This window comes from Sorghum bicolor, chromosome 1, assembly GCF_000003195.3.
Source record: "Sorghum bicolor cultivar BTx623 chromosome 1, Sorghum_bicolor_NCBIv3, whole genome shotgun sequence".
Taxonomy (NCBI): domain Eukaryota; kingdom Viridiplantae; phylum Streptophyta; class Magnoliopsida; order Poales; family Poaceae; genus Sorghum; species Sorghum bicolor.
The window spans coordinates 53,595,972-53,606,188 of NC_012870.2; positions in this window are offsets into that span (position 1 = coordinate 53,595,972).

Genomic DNA, 10,217 nt, shown 5'->3' on the forward strand with positions numbered 1-10,217 from the left:
AAGCTCATTCTGACACTGTTGTGCTGCATTTCACTCTGAGTTATTGCATTTAGCGCCACCCCCCAAATGGTAATTTCTACGAGCACTTGAGGCCCGTCCTAGGCTGTGTTTAGTTGCTGAAGTGAAAAATTTCGCAACATTATAGTACTTTTGTTTGTTTGTGGTAATTATTGTCTAATTATGGACTAACTAGGCTCAAAAGATTCATCTCGTTAATTTCGACCCAACTGTGTAATTAGTTTTTATTTTTGTCTATATTTAATACTCCATGCATGTGTCTAAAGATTCGATGTGACGGAGAATTTTGAAAGAATTTTAGGTTTTTGGGTGGAACTAAAGAAGGCCCTATTTTGAAGGAATGTTGAAAGATACATGACAATGAAATCCCTCTCCAGGTTCGGTGGTGACAGTCTGATTGTTAATGTCATGAATGCCAAGAAACCGATGTGTATCTTAGAACCATATAATCGACTCAACCATCTAATTTAAATTACAAAATATGTTAGGATAAAACTGAATTAATATACACTAAAATTGAGTGTAAGAAAAGATTTGGCGAAAAAAAGAATATACTTGAAATGGTCACAAAAGGGAATCATGTCAGTGCCAAGTTTGCGCAAATTAACGGCATAGCTCCAGGGACAAATCCAGGTGCCCGAGGAGGAGGTGGGGGACCTGCATGGCTGATCATGCATGAACACACCCTTTTTTAATTGCTAATTTCTTTTGTCCTCTTTTATTTGGAAGTTTCTAGATGTCATCTTTTCAAAAAAAAAAATCTCTTTTGTAAGTTGTCTCAGCAAAAAAATGATTACATGAATATGTATATTATATATGCTTATATTTTAAATATCATCATGTTATGTTACCCATATTTGTCTGGCCCCCCTCTGTGATTTTGCTGGTTCCGCCGCTGCACAATCCCATACATATGCAGATTAATTATCAGGAAATCATAGCTTCTCAAATAGGACACTATCCCGTACATGTTGATTATTACAGAATTATTACAACTTCTCAAATCAAATACTCAAAAAGAGAAACGCATCAGAGCCACCGACGTCTTCTCGAGTCTTCACCAGACGTCGACGAGGGCCTGGCAGAGCTTCCCGAAGGGCAATACAACTAGGGGCGTTCATTACAGCTGCATATATTCGTTTTGAGATTCAGGCTTTTAGTTCCAAAAAATTTTACAATTTTTTTCAGATTTCCCGTCATATTGAATCTTACGGCATATGCATCGAACATTAAAATAGATAAAAAAAATAACTAATTACACAGTTTATCTCTTGCGAGACAAATCTTTTGAGCATACTTAGTCTATGATTGGACAATATTTATCCGATACAAACAAAAGTACTACAATGTCTATTTTATAAATTTTTTTGAACTAAAGCCTCAAATGAACAATAGACGGATGTGTTGACTACAGTAGAGAGAGTATGGTTGTAGATGGTTTTCTTTGTACAGTAGAATGGTGTGCTGTTTGTTTGCAATAAAATGTTTACTATTCCCCTTGTCGGTTGTTATCATGTGCTTGTCCTCCAGCCGTAAGCGGAGGGTCCCTACCACTCCACAGTTTCAAAAAAAATTAGAAAATTGATACCGTAGCATTTTCGTTTGTATTTGATAAATATTATCTAATCATAGACTAACTAGGCTCAAAAAATTCGTCTCGTCAATTCCGACCAAACTGTGTAATTAGTTTTTATTTTCGTCTATATTTAATACTCGATGCATATGTCTAAAGATTCGATGTAATGGAGAATCTGAAAAATTTTGCAAAATTTTTTTGAACTAAACAAGGCCTTGTATTGCAAGTGCTTCTGAGAAGTAGGAGGAGCGCAATCATCGGGTGCTGAAGCTCATAGGGCGCCATGGAAGCAGCAGATGAGGAAACGACACTCATTCATCTCCTGCCCACACAGGTACTTGTATCCTCTTGCAGTTTACTCCTCATGCTATGTCCTGTTGTTAAGTACTTCCTCCATCCTAAATTGTAAGTCATTCTAAGAATTTTAAAAAGTCAAAGTATCTCAAGTTTGACTAAAATTATAGAAAAAATTACAAAGTAGTCGGACACATACTGGAAAAGATATCGTACTCTTCTAATCTTTCTCTGGATCTACACCGTTGTAAGTTGAAAATTAGTACCATCTCTTGTTCAGTATCAGATGCTAATAAGCACATATATATATATATGTTGATACCTGTAACTGTAAGTAGTCATATTCTGAAATGGATCGTCTCGATGTCTTTTTCTCTTCGTCTCTTGTGTCAGGGGATGCTCACACTGACGATGTCAGCATTGCTTGCTCTGACGATGGAGCCGTGTCACACCCAATTTTAAAGAAGAAATTGAATGCATAAATTTATGTGCGCTCAGAGATCAATCACACACATAAGCCACAAATTAAATACCATCATCGCAGTGTTTACAACAAACGTAGTTGTTACATCACAAAGTCTGGTACAACAGCGGAAATATAAATAAGATAATATAAGATAACTATCTCATGGCCCTCACACAGGGAAGGTCGACTGGTGAAGCACAAGCCTAATAGTTCTCCGGGTAGTCCTCGTAGCTACCACCATCTGTTACTCATCCGGGATTTTTATCCAAAGAAAAGAAATATACAAGCGTGAGTACATCTCGTACTCCACAAGCATAGCATGAGGATTTATGAGGCTCAAACAGGCTAATCTAGGTTTATAGCGTCAGCATTTTAGTAGGTCAGCATTTTATCATTAATTATCATTAGGTTATGCTTAAGCTCCCAAGTATCTCATATGATCAGTTATCAGAACCATAGTAAGTCATTAAGTCACATTAAAGCATAATTATACATCATCATGTACCATATAGCCATCAGTAACCAGTTATTCTGTGAGTTTTCCGGGCAGCTCGTGACCATGAGCACGGCTGTTATAACAGTTATACACTCTGCAGAGGTTGTGCACTTTCACCGTGAGTCGTGTTGCCCATATGCCCGGGGTCCGTCGACCCCCAAACACTACCAAGGTGAGCGGGCAGGGTACACTATGAAGCCTTCCATAGGCCTATTCTAACCAGTTAGGGCCGCGAGGTTTCCTCGGCAGGCAGATGTAGAAAACCTCCATTTTCTATGGCACATTTCCATCGCGGCTATACTCATAGAAACAGGGACAGCACTACACCCAAAGTGGCAAGCCCCTCTTGCGCCCTTTCGGATAACCTCTAACGAGTTAGAAAAGATCCTATTACTGAGCTAAAGTCAGAGCCATGTGACTCTCCCGGTTGCACTATAAGTCCCAGCTTTTGCCGATAGATAAGTCCTTACGGAGGGTCTAGGACAATGTGACCAACGGTCATTTGTACCATAGCCCTATGTTTCATTTATCATAATCATGTTTAATCAATTAACCATGGTTCCATCACTGATTTCAGATCGTATATAATTAGAGTTAGAGCACTAGCACTTCTACCCATATGCAATAAAAACCCTCGGAAACAAGGTAATTGTCATCAACAGCTAGGATGTCCTTATAGTTTGCAATAGTATACACATACAGGGTGAAATGCTTAAAAATGAGTAGGACAACAAGGTAGGCCCATGCTATACTTGCCTTGGTTCACGTACTCCTGCTGGTCTTGCTGGTCCTGATGGTCCCCAAATGAAAGGTCCTAATATAGCTAGAGGGGGGTGAATAGCCTATTTGAAAAATCTACAAGGCACTAGAGGAAAGAATTAATATAACAAAAGGCGTAAAGCAATTTTGCTCTAGCTCTACAAAGGTTGCAAGCAACCTATCCAATAATTCTAGTTGCTATGATCTCTAAGCACAAGCAATGGCTATGTCACTACTCTTTACAACTAGTTACAACTAGCTAAAACTAGGAACTACTAGTTACAACTAATTTGCAAGAAGGTAAAGAGATGAGAGATAATTATACCGGTGTGTAGAGGATGAGCCAATCACAATGTGTATCAATATATTCACCGGAAGAATATCAATCACAATATGGACACCAATATTTTTCTCCCGAGGTTCACGTGCTTGCCGGCACGCTAGTCCTCGTTGTGTCGACCAACACTTGGTGGTTCGGCGGCTAATAGGTGTTTCGCAAACCTAGCCCAACAAATGGGCACCGCAAGAACCTACCCACAAGTGAGGTAGCTCAATGACACGAGCAATCTACTAGAGTGGCTTTTGGCACTCCGCCGGGGAATAAGCCCAAGAACCCCTCACAAATATCACCTTGATTGGGGGCGGACACAATCACCACATCCCTTCACCAATTAACAAATCCACAACCGTCTAGGTGACGGCAATCACCAAGAGTAATAAGAAATCCACAATTGCAATCACCACCTAGTGCCACAAATACGAATCACAAATGCATGAACACTAGGGTTTTCTCAACTCCTCTCACCAAAGAGAACCAACCATGGGAATGGAGAGGAGAGGGAGGAGATCCTCTTGGAGCTCTCAAATTAATCTCTAAAGCTTGCTCTCTCACTTGAATGGAGCACAAATCCTTGGGGGTGAGAGAGGAGAGGAGAGCTCTTTTCTTAGGGTTCTTCCTTGGAAAAGAAAAGGGGAAAGGAGTGAGCTCTCTGTTCTGTTTTTTTTGGTGTTCGTGCAAGGAGGGGAGGAAAGGAAAGAGGGAGGCGCTGGGTAAAACCAGCCAGCCGGCCAGCACCCAACTCAGCAACGGTCACACACCACTTTCCTCTCTTCAGGCTGACACGCGGGCCCTCAAGCTGCCTCAGTCCAACGGCACCAAACAGAGAAAGCACGAGCTCAAACGCGAACGAACGATAGAGCAGCAGAATTCATTTCCAACTACCCTGTGGGCCCGCGCTCAAGACAACCAATGGCGTGGTGAAAACATGCAAAGGCAGCAGCGACTTCCATGTTTCAGCAGCAAAGAAAGGTGTGGCCGCTCCTGCAGTTCCTCTCTCCATGCATGTAGCTGTGGGCGCCACGAGCTGGCTCTCTCTCGCTCAAAGTCAAATGCATGCATGCCAGAGCAACGCAAAAAGCCACGACAAGCAAGGACCTGACAACAGCACATGCATGCACTCGCCCAAAATAGCTGCGCGCACACAGCTACAGCTCCCCAGAGCACACACGACTCAGTAATTTCGGGATTGGCATAAAGAATTTCTCGCTCACAAGCGAGAATTACTGAGATGGGTCTTCTGTCTAGGAAATAAAGGGATGATCAATTTGAGCACCTCTTCAAGTAGTTAACTTCACCAAAATATTCCAAAATAAATTGGACATTTAAATTAGCTTTTTACAAATATTTTTATAGGCTTTATCATACATCTCACCACGTCACTAAGCGCTAAGTATATGCAAATGAGATTTATACTTAGTGGCACTAGATAACCATTGCAATTAAAGATTTCCTCTCTTTATAGTACGGTTATCTATCCTAAATCCACTCACACGCACTAGGTGTCTTGAGTGGCAAAATAGAATGGCCCTATTAAAAATACCTTTGCCTTGAGCCCATTTTATATTTCTCTTTCTTCTTTTCCAAGTTAGAGCACTTGATAATTACTTTTGGTCACCTCCATCAATATGATCATCATCTAGCTCCATCACTTGGTGTGTACCAACCTATCTTTGTATTTCACTTATAACAAAAGTTAGTACACATAGGTTTTATCAATTATCGAAAACCAAACTAGGGCTTTCACCAAAGAGCTCCGGACTCCCGAAATACTCCTCACCGTCTGGGCTCGATCGACACATCACAATCATCACGCATACCAAAACAGACATGCAAGAGAACAATTCCTAAAGTTAGAACAGTACACCAACAGTAAATAAATTAAATAAAAAGTTTTCCAAAATTATCTACGTGCTGCTACGATCACGTCAACACGAAATTCACGAAAAACGGACTTACGACGCGAAAGTTACGATTTTAACGGGATTTCAACAGCAATCTATGGACTTGTAATTAACTAGGAAATCTAATAGTGGTAAACCTGAACAACAGTGGTACCAACGCGAAGCTTATGAAATTACGAAACTAACGCAACTTGAACGGATCGATTCGGAGTTCAAACGACGATTTTATAGCTAAAACAATGCGGTGGCAATTCTGTAAATAAAGCAGAGTTTAAACAAATTTAAATAAATAAATTAAATCCTGGAAAATCCCTCCGGCCGAGGACTGCGCGCGCGAAAATGAGATTCCTGGGGGCTCTTCAACAAAATATCACATGAAGGGGTATCAAGTGATTCTGGCCGTTGCATCAAGTTTGAACGCACTATATTAAAAGAAAAGAGAAAAAAGAGAGAGAGAGGGACAGGGATGGCGCAGAGGCTAGAGACGGGGAAGAACACGGTGGCCACCATGGCCGGCCGCCTGAAGCTCGCCGGAGTCGAGCGGATGAGGTGCTACGGTGCACGGTTTTCGATTCCGAAAGAACAGGGAGAGAGAGGAGAGCGATGCGAGTCCGTTCTAAACCATAAACGCGGTCGAGGAGGCAGTTTCCGAGAAGGTTCACGGTGGCGCCATGAACGTCCCGTTGGAGCTCACGGAACTGAGACTTCGGGCCACGATTGACCAAACCGAGCGCACAGGGAGGAAGAGGGAGGCAAGGCAAACTCGCTAGAACACTTGGCGCGGCTGTGGAAGGTCCTGCGCGACACGCGCCATGGCCGGCGGCCATGGAGCTCGCCGGAGCTCCGCGGACAGCATGGAGGAGTGTGCCGTTTCGCGAGAAAAATAGACGGGGAGGAAGCGGGAGAGGAGGGGAGCTCACCAGCACGAAGAATGGAGGCGGAGAAGGCTCGAATCGGCGGGACGACGCGCGACGGTTGCGGTGGTCACCAACTGCGGTTTTTCTTACCGTCCAGGCGCTCGGTTGCGGCTGCGAGTGCGAGAATGAGGAGGGGGAGAGAGGAGCGGGGTCGGCAACAACTCTAAATCGCGAGAGAGTGGGCGTGGGTGCGGCATCGTGGGAGCGGGCGCCGGTTCCAGCTTCCTATGCGCGAGAACAGGAGGGAACGGTTGGGGGAGGAGGATAGAGCTAACAAGTGGGCCCTACTCGTCAGTGGAAGAGAGAGAGGGAGTTAGGGTGCTGGCGGGCTGTTGGAATTGGGCCAAGCAGGCCGAAAATGAGGGGGAAGGGAGAGAGATGGATTTCCCCTTTTTTTATTTTTTTCCAACTTGTTTTCAAAAGCATTTACAATTTTGAATTTTGAACAAAATTTTCTTTTGCATAAATTCACACATCACAAAAATTAAGTGCTGCAACATGAATGCATCAACGTGTTTCTAATTTCCTATTAAATTTTAATTTCCAAAAGTTTATTTATTTTCCTATATTTTTATGCTCACAAAATTATTTAATAATGTCAAATTCATCTATTTTTAAAAGAGCCAAATTTTGGGTGTTACAATTCTACCCCCTTAAAAATAATCTCGTCCTCGAGATTGTGTGGTGCTTACTCAAACAATTGTGGATACGACTTTCTCAAATCCTCTTCTCTTTCCCAGGTGGCTTCATCTTCGGTATAACGGTTCCACTATACTTTACACATCTTTATGGTTCTGCTTCTTGTAACTTTGTCTGCAGTTTCCAAGATCTTTATCGGGTACTCTTCATATGTGAGATCTTCTTTAACGGTCAACTCTTCTATAGGAATCTGCTCTTTGGGTACCCGCAAACACTTCTTCAACTCAGAAACATGGAATACATCATGTACACCTGACAAGCTCTCAAGAAGTTCTAACTGATAGGCTACTTCTCCACGTCTTGCAAGAATCCTGAAAGGTCCGACATATCTCGGTGCTAGCTTACCCTTCACATTGAATCTCTTCACACTCCTCATTGGAGATACCTTCAGATATACAAAATCACCCTCTTGAGTCGGTCTATTATTACCCAAATCGAGTCATACCCACGTTGAGTACGTGGCAACCCGGTAATAAAGTCCATACCGACTTCTTCCCATTTCCATTCGGGTATCTGCATTGGTTGCAATAACCCTGCAGGTCGTTGGTGCTCAGCTTTCACCCTCTGACAGGTGTCACACAGAGCAACATACTCCGCTACATCACTTTTCAATCCATACCACCAATATCTCTCCTTTAGGTCCAAATACATCTTGGTACTCCCAGGGTGTATTGAATAAGTAGAGTCATGCGCCTCACGCAGAATTGTGTCTCGGATAGCCTTCACTTTAGGCACACATATCCTTTTCCCAAACCATAGGGTACCATTCTCATCTATCCTGAAGCCTGGTGCCTTTCCAAGCACTACATTATCTGCTATCTCTTTTAATTTCTCATCCTCCAACTGACTCTTACGTATCTCTTGTTCCAATGTTGGCTCTATCTCTAGACCCATGGTATGATTCACAAAGCCTATGTTGAGGTGTTCTATTTTGGCTCGCAACTTAGCTGGAATAAATGTCAGCTGAAGTCTGTTGACATAGCTTTTCCTACTAAGTGCATCTGCAACTACATTTGCTTTCCCAGGGTGATAATGCACTTCCAGGTCGTAATCCTTGATCAGCTCTAACCAACAACGTTGCCTCAGATTCAGGTCTGACTGGGTGAAGATATACTTTAGGCTCTTATGGTATGTGTAAATATCACACTTATGACCAATCAAGTAATGCCTCTAGATTTTTAAGGCATGGACCACTGCGGCTAGCTCCAGATCATGAGTAGGGTAATTCAACTCATGTTTCCTCAACTGCCTAGATGCATAGGCCACTACTCTTCCTTCTTGCATGAGCACACAACCTAAACCTAAGCGAGAAGCATCACAATAGATGGAGAAGCTCTTGCTTAAGTCAGGTAAGGTCAACACTGGAGCTGTGGTCAACCTCTTCTTTAACTCCTCAAATTTAGCCTGACATTTGTCTGACCAAACAAACTTAGCACTCTTCTCTAATAAGGCCGTCATGGGCTTAGCAAGTTTAGAGAATCCTTCAATGAATCTCCTATAATATCCGGCCAATCCCAGAAAGCTACGGATTTCACTCACATTGGTCGGGGGTTTCCAATTCAACACATCTTGCACCTTGCTGGGGTCCACGGCTATCCCTCCATTAGATACCACATGTCCCAGAAAGGAGACCTCCTTTAGCCAAAACTCACACTTGCTTCTTTTGGCATATATCTTATGTTCTCTAAGCTTTTGTAAGACTAGCCTCAGATGCTCCGCATGTTCCTCTTTAGTTTTGGAAAAGATGAGTATGTCATCTATGAACACCACTAAAAACTTATCCAAGAACTCCATGAACACCTTGTTCATGAGGTACATGAAACATGCGGGTGCATTGGTTAGCCCAAAAGACATAACTGTGTACTCATACAGGCCATACCTAGTAGTAAAGGCTGTCTTAGGTACATCCGGTGCACGGATTTTCAGTTGCTGATAACCGGATCGAAGGTCTATTTTTGAGAACACACAAGCACCTTTTAACTGATCAAACACGTCATCAATTCTGGGCAAAGGGTACTTGTTTTTGATGGTTACTTCATATAGTGACTGGTAATCCACACACATTCTCCTGGTACCATCTTTCTTATCGACAAAGATAACGGGTGCTCCCCAAGGTGATGAACTAGGACGAATAAAACCCTTCTCTAACAACTCCTTAATTTGTTTATTAAGTTCCTCTAGTTCATTCACTCCCATTCTATAAGGTCTTTTAGCTATAGGTGCAGTTCTAGGTAAAAGTTCAATAAGGAATTCGATGTCTCGGTCAGGTGGCATACCTGGCAATTCATCAGGGAACACATCAGGGAAGTCATCCACCACTTGGTTCTCCTCATTGATCTCATCAGTCAACTGGTTCACGGTAGCAGTTGGAGGTGCATGCACTGCCACTTCTACACAAATTCTATCCCCTTTAGGTGATGTTACTACCACAGACTTCTCTTGGCATTGAATCACTGCCCGATGTTGCTTCATCCAATCCATCCCAAGGATAAGGTCAATACTAGAAGTTCTTAGCACAATGGGGTTTACTTTGAACTCTACCCCCCTTAGAGAAACACTAGTGGAGGGACTCCAATAGCTAGCTGGCATAGTACCCCCCGGTGAATTCACTAGCATTGAGTTTTTCATGGCACATAAAGCTATGCTATGTACTCTAACAAAAGCTTGCGTGATGAAAGAATGCGAAGCTCTGAAATCAAAAAGTACAGTAGCAGGGATGGAGTTGATACTGAACGTACCCAGCATGACCTC